The sequence below is a fragment of the Lissotriton helveticus genome, chromosome 3_1 (genome assembly GCF_964261635.1).
Source record: "Lissotriton helveticus chromosome 3_1, aLisHel1.1, whole genome shotgun sequence".
Classification (NCBI taxonomy): domain Eukaryota; kingdom Metazoa; phylum Chordata; class Amphibia; order Caudata; family Salamandridae; genus Lissotriton; species Lissotriton helveticus.
This window is the reverse complement of record NC_136061.1, coordinates 1,456,429,599-1,456,452,033: the sequence shown is the minus strand read 5'-3', so window position 1 is coordinate 1,456,452,033 and position 22,435 is coordinate 1,456,429,599.

Here is a 22,435-nt window from a genome sequence, read left to right as displayed (position 1 = left end):
CTGGGGAAAAGAGCATATCATCGTCAAAGAGATTACCAGTGCAGCAAATTCCCTTGTGTTTCCATGTTTCCCAGAAAAAAAGTCTATAATGAAATTAAAATACAATATTATACCAAATGGGCAGCTGGAACAAGTTAGCACAATTTAATGAAATAAAGGGAAAATGGGAAGGACATATTTTACATAATTTTCCAAATATTGGGTGACTGGACTAGGCAAGATATTCCTGAAAATAAAAACAAAAAATAATAGAATTTTCTATCGACAACCAGAGTGGCAAGAATTGGGAAGAACTATTGAGCAGCCAAAGGAAGCCTGATGAGGAGAAAAGGCCTAATGGTACTGCTGGAAATCAGAAAAGTTCACCCCACATTTACATGTGTTGTGTCTGAGTTTTAAAAAAGAGATGCAAAACTTATTTTTATTCCATGAAAATAGCGAGTCAATATTTCAAAAGTATGTTTGAGGAATATATACACTGAACATAATGATAACTTATAAAGAAAAACAAGGACCAATTATCATCTTAATGGAATTTAAATGACACCACCAAGGTAAGAAAAGAGGGTTTCATTAGGAAAGAATTGAGTCACTTTTGAGAAGCAGGTCTGTATAGTTAAGGAAAACAGAGGAAGTAACAGCTTTGGTGAAACATACAACTAACTATTTTATTTTGACAGAAACCCAGCCAAAACCTGAAGAGGTGAATAATTCATTAGTACAATGTTTATTTAATGGTAGCATTTCAGATTTTTGAAAATGTGTTTTGCAGCCTACGTTATTTGAGAAAGAAAACATGTCTTGAGAAAGGGCTGGTAGAGAGGTCTCAGGATTCAAGTTTAAAAAGAGAACATCATCAGCATATACAGCTAATTTTAAGTGATGAGAATAAAAATTGGAACGCAGCGAAAAGCGTGTTGTGTCCCACTTTAGAGAGAAATCGGTCTAATACCAGTATAAATAGGAGAGGAGGCAATAGACATCCTTGCCTCTGGCATCTTTGTAGTATGATATAAGAAAGAGTAAATCCATTACCCGTAAAATAATCTTTTGGCGAGTCATGTAATGTGAATGTGAGGTAAAGAATTGTATTTCCAAAGCCATACCATTTTAGAACGATCAACATAAAAGAACAATTGAGTCTATCAAAGGTCTTTTTCTGCATCAATACTAATGACAGCCAGAGGGAAATTAAGACTACAAGCTTTAGTTAATACATTAACAATAGTCTAGTGGTGTCTGAACCCATTTGGCCCTGTAGAAATCAAAAATCCTTCTTAGGGGGTCTCACTGAAACTCAGTCCTTTTAAACCAACAAAGAAGAAATTGGCAAAGAAGCTGAAATATAAAACTACACCTTTATTAAACTCAAATGAGTGAGACTACGTCACACAGAAGCCTTAGCAACTGAATGAGGCAGTCTGAGGAGTACAGAAAACAGAGGCCTTATATATGCTTAGGGTTACATATTAAGCATAAAACCAAGGGGCAGTCCTGGCTCATGTAAGCATGCAAAATGACTAAGATGGGCATACAAGATCTGCTTGCTCAACAAAGTGAAAGGAGAGTTACTTCCCCATACAGCAGCAAAAATAGCCTGACAGTTATACTAGAGAAGCAGGTGCATTCTACTGGCTAGGCCCTTCTGGGCATGTGCGAAAGTGGAAGATGCGAAGTATAGTTTGTCTCTAGGCAGATTACAAGAGCAGTTAACACTGAGGGAGGACAGAGCACATGCCGATCACATGGCAAACAAAATGGCTGCCAGAAATACAAAATGGCTTTCACAAAACGGATAAGATCATTTCTAAATACAGGATGGCTTCAGCTAAATGCTAACCCATTGCTGTCAATTTACGAAAGACAACCGTTTTAGCATTAGCTGAAGACATTCCTATGATCCAGTAGGAACATAGAAAATACATGCACATAAATTTTTATAATTTTATCACCTTTCTAATTCACTGCTAGGAGGGCATTTTCCATTCTAAACATTTCATTAAGCAGGTATATGTAAGCTATAAGCAGGAATACAAAGAGAACAAAGCATTGGGTCATAATTAAACATTCAGATAGCAGGAGAAAGTAATGACCACTATTATAAATAGAATTATCATTTTTCCTAGTCCTAAAGAAAAGCAAATCCTAAAATCATCTAGTAAACATTTTCAGGGCTCCTATGCATTTCAGTGACTATTAATTTTAAATTTCAGAATAGATAACAGCACATATCTAATAAAAAAAATTTCCAATTGACTGTTACATAAATCTAGTGCCTGCATGCCGCCGCCTCGTAAGAATGGGAAAGCTGTCGGCGCTATGGAGGAACTACCAGCGGTCGCTAGGAGAGGAGCGCTAGCACCGGCTCCCAACCCAGAAAAGGAAAAGATAAATCTGAGAGAACCGGCCCCAAGGTTGCTCCGGTGAATCTCAAGAAGGAGGCAGCGAAGGGGAGAGGCACTGATAAAACACAGCCCCCAGAGAACGGTAATGAGGACGGGAAAACGAGAGGGTCAGGGGCTCAGTTATCAAATATAGCCAACTCTGGATGGGGAAGACGGCGACAATCCCTGGGATGTTTGCTAGGAAGGGGCCTGTGAACTCAAATCAACATCTGAACGCTAAAGATCTCTCTGAGGGGGTTGGAAAGGCAGAGAATCGAACTAACGTTAAGCAGCATCTACCAGAAGAAGTGAAAGGGGCACAATCCTGTTTAGAAGAGCAAAGCGGATCCCCACAAGATACTAGGGATATGGTGACCTTGGAGTCAGGATCGGGGGGTTTGATAAAAAAACTTGGCACTGAAGTGAGTCTGGACTCTCAACCAGCTATATCTGATGTGGGCACCTCTGAGGGAAATCAGGGAACCATTAATGTCATCAAGTGCTCAATTCGCGTCACCGATAATGATCTGAATGAAATCGTTAAGCCCCCCACACCCGCTAGAGAAAAATTACATGTAGGCTCCACTGGGGGCAATGTTTACGAGGGAGATAGTTTCTTCTCGGTCCCTGAAGTTTCTGACACTACCGAAGAGTCTACCGACTCTGCTAAAGGGGACGATATATCAGGAGATGAAAGCGGGAGTCCCCCAATTACCGGAGACACATTGAGGAGGGTAACCCAACGGCGTATTAAAGCAAAGGGAAAAAAAACTATCCAACGCGACAGTGATGGGTCTGAGGCCGGTAACAATATTCTTCAATGGGACCACCTGCATGCTACCACTTCCTTGGGTGGAGCAGATGGTCTGAGTGTGCAAGAAGAACTGGGAGGGGCAGCGGATACATCTCCCCCGAACTCTGTGATCTATGCTATGCTAAAGTCTTTCCAAAGTGAAGCACGGCAAGAGCATAAGAGAGCCCAACGGGCCACCTTGAAGATACAAGGGGCTATTCGCAAGAATACCAAGGCTTGTGCAGAGGTCATTGCTAGAACAACTGCCCTGGAAGAGCGGATTGTCGGGCTTGAAGCTGGGTTACAGGGAGCGGAACAAAAGACCACTGCCAACGATGATAAACTAACAGATATAATGTGGACACTGGAAGACTCTGAAAATCGTTTACGCAGGAACAAGCTCAGACTGTTAGGTGTTGAAGAAAATGCGGAAGGACAGGACCTACTAGGTTTTGTGCTGAAAATATTCAAGTCCGCATTCCCAGAGTTGTCACATTGGTGCTGGGAAACAGAAATCCAAAGAGTACACCGATTCCCTTTCATGCTAAAAAAGAACACCGGTCCTGAATCCAAACCAAGGGCTATGTACATTTTTTTGGGCAATTTTTTGCTAAGACAAGCTATCTTTTAAAAAGCCCGCCCAGACGCCAAAAGAAGCTCGATGGGGCACTTGTTTTTTGTACGCCCCGATTTCTGCCATGCTACGGTGGAACCGAGGTGGCTCTCCCTACCCTGATTAGCCCTTTTCAAAAGAAGGGATGCAAGGTTTATCTCATGAACCCCGCAAGCCTGAAGGTTATTTTCAGAGGCAAAACAGGGGTTTATTTCTCTCTGAAATACAAGCCGAGGTATACCTGTATGAATTGTCTGATGGCTAACTTTGGGTTTGGATTAAGGATTTGTGATATAGGAGTTGCACCTCTGCTTCCTTTGTTTTCTCTCTTTACACTCGTACATTCTTCTTTCACTTTCTAGTTGTTATTTTATGTTTTCTCAAACTTCTGGCCGGATTTACTGCAGACAGGGGATGACCACGGGCACTTGGGAGGCGGAAGGCATCACACGGGACCATGGACCCCTATTGCCTTTTTTGTGGGTGGGGGGGTTGGGGGGTGGGTGGTCTTGAGGGAGAGTTGGGAAGGGGATGGAGGGGGAGGGGACAGAGGGAAGGAATACAGGAAGGAATACAGGATCATATGTTTCAAAGTAATCTGATTAGTAACCCATTTTCTTTTAGTTGGTTCAAATGTAGAAGGAAATACCCAGTATTATGGCTGTGCGAGTAGCATCTATTAATATATGTGGTTTGAATGATCCTAATAAGCGAAGGCGTATTAGTGAAGATCTCAAGTTCCTGAGGGCCGATATTATTTGTTTCCAAGAGACTCATATCGAGGCTAGTCAACATAAATGTATGGAGGTTGAGGGGTTTCAGTTAGTCTCTTGGACCAAACTAGAGTCTAAGACCAAAGGTTTCGCTATTTTGGCTAGATGTGGAAAGGTAAATATTTTTCGGACAGCCGTAGATCTGTATGGCCGCTGGGTAATTGTTCATGGCAAATTTGTAAAGAAGATCTAACTTTGTGTTCTATATATGGGCCTGTGTTGGATGATCCAGCAATCTATCAAATGTTGAGTTTATAGTTGCTAGGCTGGCCATCACCATTGATAATCTGCGGCGACCTTAATATTAATATAGAATGCGATCTGATGAACCAAATGGGAGCAACCTATGTTGGGCGGAAACCTTGGGTGTATAGGGCCTTATGTCACATGATGGATTTGCATGGACTAATCGATGATTGGGCTTATTTCAGATCTAAGGACCTTGGTTTTACTTATTACTCCGCCCCACATAAAAGGTGTTCTAGATTAGATTATTTTTTTATTTCTCCTACACTTATTGATAAATCTAATATCTTCCGATACGCTAGAGTAATGTCGGACCATAATCCGCTCGTACTGGAGATTGGTGGGCAATGTAGGAGGGATAAACCAGATGTTTGGACATTTAATCGGGGTTTGTTAAGGGACTGTAGCTATGTTGAAGGTATGGCCTTATGGATTACTAGATTTTTGGAGGACAATTTAGGCAGTACAGGAATACAAACTGTATGGGACACACTAAAGGCCGGCATTAGGGGTGAGACCACTCGCTTTGGCTGGGAGAATCAATAAAAGGAAAAAGCTGCACTTGCCAAGTTATATATAAATTTAGAGAAGGCTGAGGTTAATTTGGCTAGTGCACTTGCTGAGGAGGCAGACAGTGACTTAGCTCAAACCCAGATTGTCCTGGCTAAAGCAGCAATAGTAGAAGTATCTCAGAGAAAGGCGGCTAATACATTTATGGCTTGGAGGACGAAGATGTTCAAAAACAGTGAAAGAGCTGGACATCTACTTGCCTCTAGAACTCGGGATAGAGAACAGGTAACGCGGATTAGAAATATTCATGACCCTGATATCGGCCTTGTGTCTGAGGAAGATGCCATCGCTGCCACATTTCACAAATGTTATCAAAATTTATATAAAGAAGATATCCATGAAAACGAGACCATACAGGAAGAAATTCTGAACTATTTGAGAGAAATAGAGTTTGAGGCTCTGTCCGCAGAGGAGAGAAATATGCTGGACTCTGGTATAGGGATGGAGGAACTGTGGCTGGCTATTGACTCTCTCCCGTCTGGCAAGGCTGTAGGCCCTGATTTTCTACCAGGGGAATTTTATAAATGCTTCCACTCTCAGTTGTCACCTATTATGATAGAAATGTTTCATAAGATTCAGAAAGGAGATTTCCCCCCCCCTGAATCGTGGAGAAGTGCTCGAATCATGACATTTCAGAAGAAGGGCAAGGAACCATCGGACACAGGGTCCTATCGACCCATTACACTTATAAATAGTGACATACAAATCTACACTAAGATACTAGCACATAGGCTTTCTGGTGTCATTAAAAAGTTGGTCGCCCCGCAACAGCATGGGTTTGTCCCCGGACGGGAAACAATAGACCACATTCGGCGCACAATTAAGTTGTTTGATTTTACTGAGGTTTCAGGAGACCCTATGGCTTTAATCCTACTGGATGCAGAAAAAGCTTTTGATAGGGTCTCCTGGTCTTTTTTATGGGCTACTCTGAGATACTATGGGTTGGGGGGTAAATTCATAGGGGCAATAAAGAGCATGTATAATCAACCCAAAGCCCAGATTTCCGTTATGGGAATACAATCAGGTACAATCAACATCATGAGGGGCACTAGGCAGGGCTACCCCTGCTCGCCTTTATTATTTGCTATTTACATAGATACTTTAATTAGACAACTTCTTTTTAACAATTTGATTCATCCAATCTGTGCTAAAGGGGGGAATACTAAAATTATTGGCTACGCAGATGATTTAGCTATATTAACTGACTCCCCTCAGGTGGCTCTGCAAGAAATCCAGACCCTAACATCACAGTTTGGGGCAATCTCTGGCTATTTACTTAAGGAGGCCAAAACTCAAATAATACACAATGATAAAATTGATCTGGTAGATTCTCGAGTAGTTCATCACACGAAGTATTTGGGGGTAGAGATCTGTGCGAATCCGAAGCAGATAATACCGATCAATCTAAATCCTTGATTAGATAAAATTGAGGTAGATGCCCGCCGATTGAATAATCTCCAACTAACATTAATGGGCCGCTGTAATGTGGTTAAAATGTTATTCCTGCCTAAAATACTATATTTTCTAAGAGCCATCCCTTTATTTTTTGAGCAAATCTGGTTCACTAAACTGGATCGAATCATTTCTTGGCTTCTATGGGCAGGGAAACGGCCCAGACGGGCCATGAAATATATGACACTGCCTCGGGAGAGAGGGGGATGGTCTGTACCAAATTTCCAGATATACTATTGGGCAATCACGGTCAGGCACTGTGCGGAACTTTTAGTTTCTCAAGATTTAGAGTCTATGGATATCTCCATTTATGATTTAATTCTTGGAGAGGAGGCGCTGGGGCTTCTATTTACACACATTGATTTTGCCTATTTTAAACGGGTTAGGTTTAAGGTATTGATGGGGGCCTTCAAAGTCTGGTCCAGGATACGGAAGTTGTGTAATATCGGATGGTTGCATATTTACTCTCCATTGGCACGGAATACTCTTCTCCCTGATATTTTTCATGATGCATATTTCAAAGAATGGGTCTTACGAGGAGTCTCTGTATTTGGAGACCTAGTCTCTCCCGCCGGCCTTCTAACATTTGATAGAATAAAAGAGTTAATAATAGGCATTTTTTAAAGATTTTACAGATCAGAGATTTTTTTTCCAGGAAAACAACTAGCTGGACCCAAACCCGCTTATCGAAGCTATTAAAATGGGACAACCGACTATATCTAAGATATATAAGATAATAAACGAAACTCGGAAAGATGATCTCAATAAGCATTTAAGTCGTTGGCAGATTGGTTTAAATGCTGAACAGAGGGTATGTGAGGAATCTTTAGGCTATATGCTAACAGCATCTATTTCAGCTAACATTCAGGTCCAGTGCTATAAGACTTGGTTCACTCTCTACATCACCCCACATCGTATTCTACAATGGGGAGGTACAGTTGGGGTTGATTGTCCCAGGTGTGGAGAACATGATGTGGATAGTATCCATATGTTTGCATCTTGCTCCTGCTTGACTCCCTGGTTAAATAAGATAGAACAATATCTGGCGCAAATACTAGAACGAAAGATTCTCCTGACACCTCAGGCTATAATGTTGGGTGTAGCAGATCAGAACTTATCTGAACCTGAACGTAAATTTTTCTTTATAACTATGGCAATCTTGCGGCTTGCAATAGCCACTATATGGCTGGATTCCATCCCCCCGAATATACATGTATGGCTGGCCAAATTGGTCAATATTTCTAAATGGGAAATGTTGGTTTACAGGAAAAGGTGCCCGAGGGCTCGCAGGGAGGGAGAACGCATTTGGGAACCATTAAATAAATGGATGTCTGCTCAGAATTGAGGGTGAAGGCTCCTATCCTCTTTAGCAACCGGGATAGTTAGATATTAGACATACTGATATGCCTTCTCGGGATCTGTCTTTTTGCTTTCTGTTCTTTTTTGTGGTTTGATGTTATTACTGATTTATGTATTTTTAGTTCCTTTCGTTCTCACTGAGACCTTCCCTCTTCTGGGTGTTCGATGGGGGTGAAAATGTACTAAAAGTGGACGCTTGACATAGCCAAATTGTATAATTTCCGGAACTTTTGATTGTATTAAGTATAATGTCTTGTGTCCAATAAAAAATTTTAAAAAAAGGAAGTAACAGCTTTGGTGAAACATACAACTAACTATTTGATTTTGACATAAACCCAGCCAAAACCTGAAGAGGTGAATAATTCATTAGTACAATGTTTACTTAATGGTAGAATTTCAGTTTTTTGAAAATGTGTTTTGCAGCCTACGTTATTTGAGAAAGAAAACATGTCTTGAGAAAGGGCTGGTAGAGAGGTCTCAGGATTCAAGTTTAAAAAGAGAACATCATCAGGATATACAGCTAATTTTAAGTGATGAGAATAAAAATTGGAACGCAGAGAAAAGCGTGTTCTGTCCAACTTTAGAGAGAAATGGGTCTAATACCAGTATAAATAGGAGAGGAGGCAAAAGACATCCTTGCCTCTGGCATCTTTGTAGTATGATGTAAGAAAGAGTAAATCCATTACCCGTAAAAGAAGCTTTTGGCGAGTCATGTAATGTGAATGTGAGGTAAAGAATTTTATTTCCAAAGCCATACCATTTTAGAACGATCAACATAAAAGAACAATTGAGTCTATCAAAGGTCTTTTTCTGCATCAATCCTAATGACAGCCAGAGGGAAATTAGGACTACAAGCTTTATTTAATACATTAAAAATTGTCTAGTCGTGTCTGAACACATGTGGCCCTGTAGAAATCAAAAATCCTTCTCAGGGGTCTCACTGGAACTCAGTCCTTTTAAACCAACAAAGAAGAAATTGGCAAGGAAGCTGAAATATAAAAGTACACCTTTATTAAACTCAAATGAGTGAGACTACGTCACACAGAAGCCTTAGCAACTGAATGAGGCAGTCTGAGGAGTACAGAAAACAGAGGCCTTATATATGCTTAGGGTTACATAGTAAGCATAAAACCAAGGGGCAGTCCTGGCTCATGTAAGCATGCAAAATGACTAAGATGGGCATACAAGAACTGCTTGCTCAACAAAGTGGGAGGAGAGTTACTTCCCCATACATCAGCAAAAATAGCCTGACAGTTATACTAGAGAAGCAGGTGCATTCTACTGGCTAGGCCCTTTTGGGCATGTGCGAAAGTGGAAGATGCGAAGTATAGTTTGTCTCTAGGCAGATTACAAGAGCTTTTAACACTGAGGGAGGACAGAGCACATGGCGAGCACATGGCAAACAAAATGGCTGCCAGAAATACAAAATGGCTTTCACAAAGCGGATAAGATAACTTCTAAATACAGGATGGCTTCAGCTAAATGCTAACCATTGCTGTCAATTTACGACAGACAACCGTTTTAGCATTAGCTGAAGACATTCCTATGATCCAGTAGGAACATAGAAAATACATGCACATTAATTTTTATAATTTTATCAACTTCCTAATTCATTGCTAGGAGGGCATTTTCCATTCTAAACATTTCATTAAGCGGGTATGTGTAAGCTATAAGCAGGAATACAAAGAGAACAAAGCATTGGGTCATAATTAACATTCAGATAGCAGGAGAAAGTAATGACCACTATTACAAATAGAATTATAATTTTTCCTAGTCCTAAGGAAAAGCAAATCCTAAAATCATCTAGTAAACATTTTCAGGGCTCCTATGCATCTCAGTGACTATTCATTTTAAATTTCAGAATAGCTAACAGCACATATCTAATAAAAACATTTTCCAATTGACTGTTACATTTTCCTTTTATAATGGCTAGAACATTAATTTAATACATTCAAGGAAAGGGCAAAGTCAAATTTTTCAATTGCTCAGAATTTTTTTTTCATGCATAATAAGTATGACTAATGCAAATATTAAAGCGACTAAACAGATTATTAAAACCAGCTTGTTCTGGGCTAATTGTTTGGGTTAGTGGGATCCTAACATGCAAAGCAACTGGCCAACATGTTATATTCTACATTGACCACAGAAATAGGGATATCATTATTACATAAAATAGGACCTTTTCCAATATATTGAAATAAGGCAGATAACTGTGTCTAAAAAGGTACCTTTGGGAGAAGTAGGAGATGGAAAAGATGAAAATAAGTGCAGCTTTTTGTGTGGTAGTATAGTAGCAAAGTGGGAATACAATTCTACTTTAAAGCCATCAGGTCAGTAGTTTTTCCTTTCTTTAAGAGATGAAGAGCAGAAGTTAATTCAGAAAAGGGAAATATAATGCTCCAAACTAGATGAATCAGGCGAGGTAGTTAATTTGTAGAGAGTTTGGAGTAAAGGATCAATATTGGGTTCTGTAGGATGATGATCCAGAGAATAAAATATTTTATAAAAAGTTGTGAATTGTGAGTACATCTGTTGGACTTCGGAGATTCCACTCTTGCCAGATCTATTTGTCTTTTGAGATAATTGGCTTGAAGCTTACCCACTTTATTTTGGCTGCCAAAGTATCGGGCACTTGCAGAGACTTTTAAGGCATGGACAAAGTGGCCTCTGGCCAAGGGCCCCCACATTCTGGGGGTCCCATGACTATGATATCAGGACAGTCCCTAACAGTGGCATACCACAAATTGAATATGAAAGTGGGCCCCCCCAGTTTCCAATTTCTCATAAATATTCATAGGCTTCGTGCTAAAAGGGGCCTTCTGAAGAGTTGGGGGCCCTTAACAGTTTGTCCCCCCCACACTATATAGGCTTCAGGGACCTTTGTTTGGATGTGGTTCCAAACTGTCCAGAGTTTTAAAATAACTAATTTGTTTATATACTTTTTTTTCGGGGAAGGTTAGGTTGTCTAATAGTGAGGGATAAAGAAAAATACCTATTAGTTTCTGCTTAGATTCAGCTAGCACTTTTACGTCTTAAAATGCATATGCCCAGCTCAATTGAACAGGCTTTGCCTTATGCATCATGTCCCACTTGCTGTGAAGTAAAGATTGGCATTAAGTGCCACCAGTGTGACTGCATTGTCTCGGTGGAGCAGCAACTACACCAGTGCATTATTAGCCTACTGTCACCTTACTCCAAATACTAGTCCCATGCAGCACAGACAGAGTGCAATAAACAAAAGCAATCTTCAGTACTGCATGACTGAATGAAGCTAACAGACCTTTTACACTACACATTTTGGATAGAAGGCTTTGTTGGACCATAAGTCTTTCTGCTTCTCTAGTGCAGTCCAGTTGGAGACTGCATGTGCCCAGGTAGGGCCTGATAGTAGGCCACGTGTCAATGTGCAGTGCAGAGAGAAATTATATTCTCCCTCCAAGATTTTGCTGTCCAGTTGGAACTGCTGCTGGGTTGGCACAATCACAGTCCAGTGCCACCTGACTTAAATCTCTATTCCTCAGAGAGTCATGACAGTCTGAAGTAAACAAAAAAAATCCTCAATATGCATATGCTCAAAGGGCGAGGCACAAGACCACTGCACCACATGCAGTGTGCTTTTCAGGCTGCTTGTTTGTCTTTCTCCCTGGTGCCGGCTAGACAGAGAATGTGTTTGTTCCTGGTTGGGTCAAGATGTAGGCTGGCCAACCAAGGGGGTTATCAATGATCGGACCATAGTTGTTGAGGGGTCTGAATTAGCTGAACAAGGAAAATTAATTCAGAGTTCTGAGCAGGGGGGCCAAAATTCTGTTTGGCCTGGGGATCCCAAAATCCTTAAAATGTCCCTGGGCACTGCTCCTCAGTAAATACGAGGAAGCATTATCAGAGGAGGTTTTGATTAAAGTAAAGCATGGCTTGATTTAAGAAAAACAATGTTGATGTTCCAATTGTTTAATAGTAGTTAATAAATAAATATATTATACTAGATAATTTAATTTGTTTCTGAAATGGAGTGTGGTTGGATTCTCTCTACGGTGGCTTGCTCTGTGCATCTCAAATTTTGTAATTATTAATGATACTGAGCAAATATTTAATAAAAAAGACTACTTAAAAAAGTATATTGGTTAAGTGAGGATTTCTTTTTGGAAGAGACAGAGGGGCTGAATACGATGTTGGCGGATGGGATACTCCGTCACAAACTTGATGGATATCCCGTCCGCCGTATTACAAGTTTCATTATATCCTGTAATCCAGTGGACGGGATATCTGTCACATTTGTGACGGAGTATCCTATCCGACAAAATCGTAATCAGGCCATTAGTCAATAATGAAACCGAGAGAAGCAGCCTTAATAGTGTCCCACAATAACTATGAAGAGCCAAGAGGATCATTGTGAATAGAAAAGAATTCAGAGGTTGAAAAAGGAGGAAGAGAACTGGGTTTCAGGCAATAAATGATTATTAAATCACCATCTATTAGATTGTTTATGAATAGGTAACAAATCAAGTTCGACTATCACAGGGGACCATTTGAAGACATGAGAAAAAGGTCTGAATTACAAAAGTCCATGGTTATAACTGGTATGAGTTTATTATCACTCCTGTTTAGTGGGAGTCCACTCTCCTTTTTCAAAGACTGAGTGTACCTGCCCTGGTAGGGGCATAAGGACCATGTCGAACAATTTTTTCTCCTTTCTCCTGTACAGTACACCCTTAGTGTGAAGCACCTAACATAATATTATCTAAAAAAGAGACACTCCCAGATGCTGGGTTCCAAGTAATTATTCTTAGATTTTTTCACAAAACCTTGCACTCGTGTAGGGAAGGAGCAGCTAAATAGGAGAATACACCTCCCATGAAATTTCGCTCATGCGGGTTTGGTCTCCTGGAAAGGATGCTCTGATTATGCTCCCCATTATGTATTAAAAAAAACCTCCTTCAGTTAGGAGACTACATCACCTATGAACCAGTAGCTCAGGTGGGCTGCCTGGGATTGGCCTGCCATAGGGGATGCCATGATGATGTCACATGATGCTTCTGAGCCATGCATGGAGGACATCACAGTCAACCAAGTGCTTCCAATATAACGCTGCTGCAGGTGACAGCACTCCCGAGGGCATAGCGCCCTTGAAATAAAATGCTATAGGTGCATTCAATGATGTAATTACAATGGTCCATATTATAAATACCAGGCAACGTCCCCACTCCATTGCACGTCTGGAGGAAGGAGTGGACACAGCCAGGTTTACAGAGAGGAATGCACCTTTATGAGGTAAGAGGGTGTGTGTGTGGAAGGATATTGATCCCATGTTTGTATTACCGAGAGTGGGGAAAGGTAATTTGATATACTGAAAACTAAACTACACTTCCTCCCACATTGCTATTTTAAAGTTTGACTACAAGGGTTTCTGAGCACTTCCTCCATGGTGCTCGGATGACCTGATTGTGGGATAAGATTGTGAACTGGTCTCACAACTTCATGTATTTAAAAATGATGTTGGTTTACGTGTGCAGTGTCACTTCCTCATCAAGCATGCAAGTGTTGCATGCTGATGCTGATTTCTTTATATGCCTTATCTACCTACTTTAAGGTCTCAAATTCATATTATAATTCTGTTACAGGTATTTATGGGCCTGGTACATTAAAGGGTGACAAAGGCCAACCGTATTGTGATTAGTGGCAAACTAGTGTGCCGTTGCCACACTTGTATCCTGTGTTTCCTTCCTGAAGAATGCCACAGACTCACATGAGCCACCAGGCAGAAACATGTTGACGTTACATGTGGTACTAATTCCCCTTATCTCTGTGCTGGTTTTTAATACTAAGGGATATTTCCTGTGAATATGAAGGTCTGTTTAGGATGTTACATTGGTTTTTATTCCTTATAGATCACAGGTCTGTTCTTAAGTAGAGGTGCCACTCTGATTTCAGGTGTAGGCCAGCTCTCCATAAATCAGGTTTTTGGTGAGCCTGGGGAGCCCTATGATGAAGCATGCCACTTGGTGGTGTGTGAGGACATCTTGTCACATTTGTGTGTATGTCCAGTAGTAGATTTTTTTAGGTATAATCTTGAGAGATATATGATAAGCAAAATGCAATCTCGGATGGCTTTGTTGTGTTAAATATATTGTATTTGGAGGTCAGTTCACCCTTGAGGCCTCAGGGCCTCTACGTCCCTATCTTGGATATCATCCAGGGTTGTGTTTTGGATAGGCATGTGGATTGACATGAGAGGGTGGAGTATGGTAGGTTGGGCTGGTATGTGTGTGATCTGGTATGATGGGGTTATGGTAATGGGGTCTGGTTGAGGGGGTTGTAATGAATATGTAAATCATTATTTTAAAATGTAATTATGTGCAATATAAAATAATCTGCTGCTACATATGCAAAGATATTTAGGGACAAATGTCCTATTTACTGCTCAGAAATTGTGGTACTGAAAATTCTGGACTCGTGTAATAAACTTTGTCGTAGCATGACGATTTTGGTATCAAAAGACCGAAAATGGCTAGTACACTATGTACAAGCATTTTCGTCATATTCCAGTAACGATTTCACCTCGAAATCGTCATTTTCGTTCTGAACCCTCAGGTTCCATTTTGTGAACGGCAGCCATTTTGTGGATTGCCCTCACTGTGGCAGAACAAGTATTTAAGGACATAACCTTAGCATGGGTTTGTGCTGACTCCTGCATGACCTGGCGAAAGCTGACTCCCTTGCCCGAGGCTGACCTCGTTGAGCCAGTTCCTTGTTAGGCAGCTGGTCAGATAGAGATCAAAGAGCAGGACATTGCAATGTTTATTGTACACGCACATACCCCTTTATCTTGCTCCTATCTGTTTCTGTTCCTTCTTTATGGTCTACTTATGATGTGGGCTGCGGGCCTTTTCATTATGGGTCTTGTCCAGCTTGTCTGAAGAAGAATGTTTATTATGGGTTTGTTTGATGATAAATTTTGGGCTGGACAAACTGAAAAGTGTGTTTGTTATCATACAGTGCTTTGTGTGCACGTCCTGGGAGTGACCAACAATAATGTACTTCAAAGAGAAAATGTGTGCCTAGGGCATAATAAATGGTATAAAAGGTCTGTGCTGAGACCATTCAGCAGACTGCCTCATTCAATTGCTAAGGCAGTTGGGTGACGTAGCCTCACTTAATTGTGTTTAATAAAGATGTCTTTTTCATATTTTCAGAGTCTTGTGCCAAGTTCTTGTTATATTAGTAAGTATTCCCTGAGCGAAAATTACCAAGTTCTTCAGTTGGCACCCTAACGCAGGAATCATCAGAGAAGTGACTTTCTGTGGGAGTGATCATGCCAGGAGACTGAAATGAACTGAGGACAGAGCAAGATTCTACTAAGAAGGTACTCTGTGCACGGGGATTCTGGAGATTCTTTGATTCTGCAGCCCAGTATATTTCTGATCTTCTGATTTTTGATCCTCCACATGATGTCACTCCTGACTGATAACCTTTTTGGCGTGAGTATTCTTAAAAAGACCATTAGGTCATGTAGAACTTGACAGTTAGAATCTGGATAATATTTTGATTAGTAAAAGTAAGAGGTAAGTATAAGTGGGTCGCTCCCAGTCCTTTGTTTTTTGATTCTTTGATTTTGATTGGTTCTTAGTTTGATTTGTCCTTAGTTTTTATTTGAATATTGCAATTTTCAAAAACCGAGGGTCTTGTATATTTACGAGTGTATCGATAGAGATAGCCCCTTGAAGTTTGAAGCTAGATTAGTGAGCTATAAGATGCCTGATCTTAGCGAATTTGAAGATTTGTGTTGGCCAACTTTGTATACGTTTGGATTAGCCGGCTTCCCCTAAAGATCTAAATAGGTTTAGATTTTTAAAAAAACATATTTCTTCCTTGGTGATTTTGTATCCCCAGGGAATTCAAATATGACATAATACAAAACAAGGATCCTTTGTTCTGCGCAGTTTTATTGAATGGAGATATGCAGAACGATTTTTGGTGTTCTGCCAGCCAAAGCTAGTGAATTAAGTGTATTGTGGCTTCGTACACATACACCAGTCTGTTTGGCTATGTTTTTTGCAGTCTTTTGGAACCCTATTGAGACGTGTTTCTTGTAAATATGACTTAGCTAGTATTTACAAATGGCTTTATTTTCGTCCTGAGTGTCGATTTGTGGGTTCAATGTGTGTTTCAATGTCTATGTGTGTTTTCTCATTACTGTAACTTCAGTAATAGCTTACAGCGCTGTATTGTGTGTCCTGAGTGTTTAAATCTTTTCTCTTTATGTCTGAAATAAGCTCAATGTGTTTGTAGGCGTCTTGATGTTTTCAGTCTGTTAAGTAAAATGTCAGATTAATTAATATTAAGTAGAAATTAAATAACACTCCAGCAATTTACTATGTCACATGCTAAAATCGCTATATGTTGCTATTTAATTTACAGACTAATCAAAAACGCATATGTGCAAACTGTTAAATGCTTAAGATAGATAAATTAAAATTCACATTCACTAGGAATATGAAGGCCTCAAAAATAATTGTGTCTTTTGTAGCAAAACGAATTTGTAGTTTTTTTTTTTTTACTTACATGCATTGTGTACATGTAAAAGGCATACACTTTAAAAAAAAAAGTGAATTTTTTCTTGCTAGATTTAAATGCATCTTTTTGCAAGCGCATTTTTAAAAAAAACTTGAAATGTCTGTTTTCAGTAAGACTGAAAGCGTGCCCAGGTTTTTCAGCCCTGTGCAGGGCCTTTCCTGCCGTTAAGGCAGCAGATGTTGTTTTTCAAAGGCCATGAATAATATTGGAATGTTTATTTAGCCCAGGACTTAGCCGTTAGTTATTCACAGTTGTTTTTTTTTCATTTCAGAATAGTGTTTTAGACGGTTGCAAAAATAAGGTTCATCACTTTGTATCACTGGAAGACATTCCAAATACCGTTTTCCTCTCTTAAAACATCTTTTTCAAAGTATATTTTTGGTTCTATTGAAAATACTGATTGCCCTTTTTAAACATGGTGCGAAAAATGTCATGTTTTAAGTTACAAAAGGCAAAGCTCTCGCAACCACAATTTAGTACAAACAAAGACAAAAGTCTTAAACAGGTAGATAACAATTTAGTAATAAGCAACAGCGAATCCGTATGTCTTTAAATCTTGTCCTTCAGGAGGGTCGTTTATTTATTCCACATTCAGCCGACACGTGTTTCGTCATGTTAGAGTTGAGTCAACACGACTCTTCAGGGCTAGTGGAGAGACCCACCGGTCAGTAGGTCAGATTCCAAAGAAGTTTCTAGTGGAGGATTCGGTAAATGAGGGTATAATAGTAACCCTGAGAAAACTAGTTTTGATGTTCTGCTCTGGATATAGAGCAGTTGATAATCTTCAGTAACGGTAAATTCCTACCAAGTTTGGTGATGTACCCAAAGGAATACTGGATACGTGTGCGTACCAGACCCTACCGGGATTTTTTAAGTTAGGCTTTTTGTGCGTAGGCGCATAAATGAATGCATCTAAAAATGATAGGAAAGAGATGCAGCTTACCTTTAAATGTAGAGTTATCATAAAAACAGATAATTGGGTTCATTGAACGAAAAATTATTAATTATGGAAAAATTATTAATTATGGAAAAATTATTTGAGAAAAAAATAAGTGCTTTTTAAAATCGTTTTTTGATATTTATAAAGCTTAAGACTCATACTATGACCTCCCAGTATTAAAATTTGATTTAAGTTATGTGTTACGGTGTAATTAGGTAATTTGCATGTTGCTTTTCACTTGGCGGAGGCGTAAAAAGCTCATTTTTCCAAGTATTTACATGCGATATGACTAATGTCTAATATCTGTAACGTGTAAAGAACATCCTGAGGATGATTAATATGTAAAACAATTATAGGATATTTAATTTTAAGTGCACCAAAGATAAAAGTCGAAATTGAGTTAAATGTTTTTTTTTTTAACACAGATTCTTGTAATTTACCATAGCTTGAAAATGTCCTGGCTTCAGTAAATGCATACATTTGTGCATAATACAAACTTGTGGGTTGTTATTGAGGTTGTTTTCATAGCTCAGTGAGCCAATGTGCTCGGTGCAGAGGTTTGTGTTTAATATCAGGGTTGAAGGTTCTAAATTTAGCGGGGCCCATTTCAGACGTTCATCAATGTTAGGTTGCTAAAATGAGTATCATTGTATAGGCCTTCTGTCATTGTCATGTTGACAATGTGACCTTTTAAATTCGAGCCTTGTCTCTGTGAAATGCAGAATAACCTTGCTAAACAGGCCTCTGAAAGGTGGAATTTCTGGTTTAAAGTTAATTCCAAAGGGAAATTCTTGAAAGGTTTCTTTAAAAGTCCCAACATCATGCCATTTGTATTTCTGCTCTAAAAAATAATGTCTGCCCAGTTGTTTTTATTTTGACAGAAAACGAAGTGTTGCATTACATCTTAGACAAAAAATAGGATGCAGCCTTTTACTAAAATTTTGAAGCCTACATGAATAAGAAAGAAAGATTTGCCAATTAAGAAGTTTTTTTTTATCATGGAGATTGTGGCACAAGGCTAATTTTAGGTGTCAGGGAAAGGATTTTACCTTTGGGAAAAGTCAAAAGGGCTCATGTTGCAAGGTGACTGACAAGATGGTAACAGTTAAGTAATGGAAATTTATTTTTGTGTTTCTTAATGTGTATCATGTTTTGTCTTCTGACTAAAATTTATAATTGAAATTCGCTTGTTGTCAGAAATGTCTCTCTTGTGTGTTGTGTATGGTTTTTTTTGTTGCTTCTGCCTACAGACCATTCATGGATTGTTCTGGGTGATTTAAAGCAGACAAGACACGTGAGTTTGGTTGGTTAGACGAAGATGTGTTTTTGCGTAACTACTTTGGAAAGAAATGTTCATGTTGTTGTTATATTTGTGTATTTTGTTCTATCATGAATTGTTCTTGCCGGTTCTGTGTGTCCGAAAGTTGTATTTGGCAGCAGATACCCACTATTGGTGATCTACTGTCAAACAGGAGGGTATGCTTACACGGTATTATGCGTCACCGCTCATTTATATATGCTATCGTTTTTACAGCGAGTATATCTGATGGCTTGACGTCCATTTTGTGCGTTTTTGCATGTTTTATGTTGTATGTTGCCGCTTAAAAAATTATTACAAATTCACCCGTGTTGTTGTGAGGGACATGTATGACGATACGTGTCGCTGTCAACAGTTGGGTAAAATTTTCACTGTTACTAAAATTCACAGATATGATTTCTTTACATATTGTGAACCAGACAGACAACACTTCACCAGTGTATGTCAAATTTGGCTATAAGTATTGAAGAAAAATAAACATCAAATTGTGTCATTTGTAGTCACGATACTGCCCTTTTCTGTAAGGAACAGGCAGCCCTAAAATTATATATCCTGATTGGACGTAAGGATAAACCATAGATTTGTGACTCTTGTACATGGTGACCTAATTTCTATATCACATTAGTCACTTTTATTCTGCTTCCTAAGTGGCCTTCCTATGGCTCTGGGCCATAAAAGAAACCAGGTTTCATTTTTTGTCACATGCCTGACTATCACCCAAGCACATCAGGCCTAGTTATTGGGGATTTTAGCTGTGCCCTATTCTCTTTTCCGTATTCCTTTCACTAGTCAACTTTTATTTATTATTAGTGTGTTCAGGTTCGCACTTTCAGATTGCAGTAATGTACCATGGACCCCCATTTTATGTATAATTCCCTGTTGCATAACTAGACTGGTTTCTAAGAATTTTCTTTAGGCCTATTCTGATGTTTTTCCAGTCTAACTGTTAGGACTATTAGGACTGATTAACTGACTCAAATACTATAGTAAGATAAGCTTTCCACCTCAATAGGAGACACATTACGACAAATTCAATGCCTATTCTAATTTGGTTTTTAGTTCCTTTTTCTGCTGCTTTAATTTTAATGGACCAGATGTATTTTAAATAATGGAAATACCAGGACTCTCTAGTTCTTGTCTTTTGTTCCCACAGCTTGATCATTAGCTTTTGCATTGCATAGTCCCACCTGATGCACAATTATTATGATACATGTATGTGATCCCGCTTTTGAGATGTTCTAGATGAGGAATTTAGGAACACTATGTGCATCATTGAGATAAAATGTGTTTGCCCCATTAGACATGCCACTATGTGTGAGGACATCCATTCAGATAGAATTCCCATGTCGCTATGATGATGAAAGATATGCTCCCACACGGAAACCCAATTGAAGAGACTAGAGGCACTGTTTTGCCTATTGCCTTTGTTTTTGTATTGCCTTTGAATGACAGTGTATTTCAACGCAGATGTGTCCCATGGCTGTGGCCAACCCTTTCAAGATCGCAGGCCACCTGTTTGCAGTCCCCTTGTTGTACAGTGAACTGTTTAAAGCATCGCACTTGCTTCATCAGAAGGCGTTCAACATCAGAAAAGAAGAAGGAGCTGGTTTTGCCACAGTCCCTTGAGATTTCAGTGCAAAAGAGCGCCTGTTATGTGCTGGTTAACCTCTGACAGTGTGCAGTCCCTTGAGATTTCAGTGTAAAAGAGCGCCTGTTATGTGCTGGTTAACCTCTGACAGTGTGCAGTCCCTTGAGCCCCTTGGCCTGAGTTTTGGCCACGCACCCCTTTTTCCCTTGCTTCAACGGAAGTGCAGTGCACCGGGGGATCCAAGAGTGGCAAAAGGCACTCCATTCTGGTGCCCATGAAAGAGCAGCTTGAGCGTCCTCTGACACTAAATAATGAGTGTTGGAGTCTGAAAGTGCTGCTGATCTTGAGAGGTTGTTTCTCAGTAGTGCTTGGATCTGCACGAGATGTTTTGTGCCCATGATCAATGAGGAGCACATCATTTGTAGTGTCTGCCACAAAGAAGAGACACTGGTGCATTGTTTTGAGACATTGAGACTTTCGAGAGAGCTGTGGGTGTTTGCCAGGAGGGCACTCCAACTAAGCAGTACTTTTTCTCATGAAAAGGCCTGAATCGAGAGGCCCAACACGGAAGAAGACAATGGAAGCGGATTTGATGGACAATAGAAGCCTTCCAAAGAGGCTTATAACAGACTCTGGGCATAGTTGGTTTCACAAGAGGTTTCCGTGTGATTGTATAGACTAAGTGTTAGGAGAATGATTTTATTGTTCAACTGGCATTATTTTTAAGTAGTATTCTGTTTAGTAAAAGCAGAATAAAGTCCATTTTCTGTGAAAGAGTATCCCCTTTTCACCTCAGAGCATTAATGAGGGTCACCACTGTTTCACTTGAACATATAATGAATTACAGAAATGCATAGGAAGACCTACAATGTTACTAGATAATTTTAGGATTTACCTTTTTGCTTAGGGTTGTGAAAAATTATGATTTCATTTGTAATAGCGGTCACTACTTTGTCTATATGTTCTTAATGACGTGTTTTCTAGTGTTTTATAGACATGGCATTGTCTTTTATGGGTGGGATTGTTTTTGCTGCCCAATTCACATCTGTACTTCTACTTCTTTGCATACTTTCCAGATTTTACCTGAACATGGACTCAGAGTTTACTGATAATTCTTTTTGTACATTATCTGCATCGACACCAGTTAGTAGTGAACATCACTAATTGTTGGGTGTGTGGTATTATACCACATACTACAGATAGAGGCATTCCTATTTGGTCCTGCCATATATGGCCTTTGTGCTACTGCGTGTGTAAGGAGACCTGTCCCGAGAGAGTCGCTAAGTAATAGGATTATGCTTCAGCAACATCTTGATGATTTGATAAATATAGACCTGGACTCAGACTAGCGTGAGTATAGGATGTGGTACTGAAAATTCTGGACTCGTGTAATAAACTTTGTCGTAGCATGCGATTTTGGTATCAAAAGACCGAAAATGGCTAGTACACTATGTACAAGCATTTTCGTCATATTCCAGTAACGATTTCACCTCGAAATCGTCATTTTCGTTCTGAACCCTCAGGTTCCATTTTGTGAATGGCAGCCATTTTGTGGATTGCCCTTACAGTAGGCCACCACTGTGGTAGAACAAGTATTTAAGGACATAACCTTAGCATGGGTTTGTGCTGACTCCTGCATGACCTGGCGAAAGCTGACTCCCTTGCCCGAGGCTGACCTCGTTGAGCCAGTTCCTTGTTAGGCAGCTGGTCAGATAGAGATCAAAGAGCAGGACATTGCAATGTTTATTGTACACGCACACACCCCTTTATCTTGCTCCTATCTGTTTCTGTTCCTTCTTTATGGTCTATTTATGATGTGGGCTGCGGG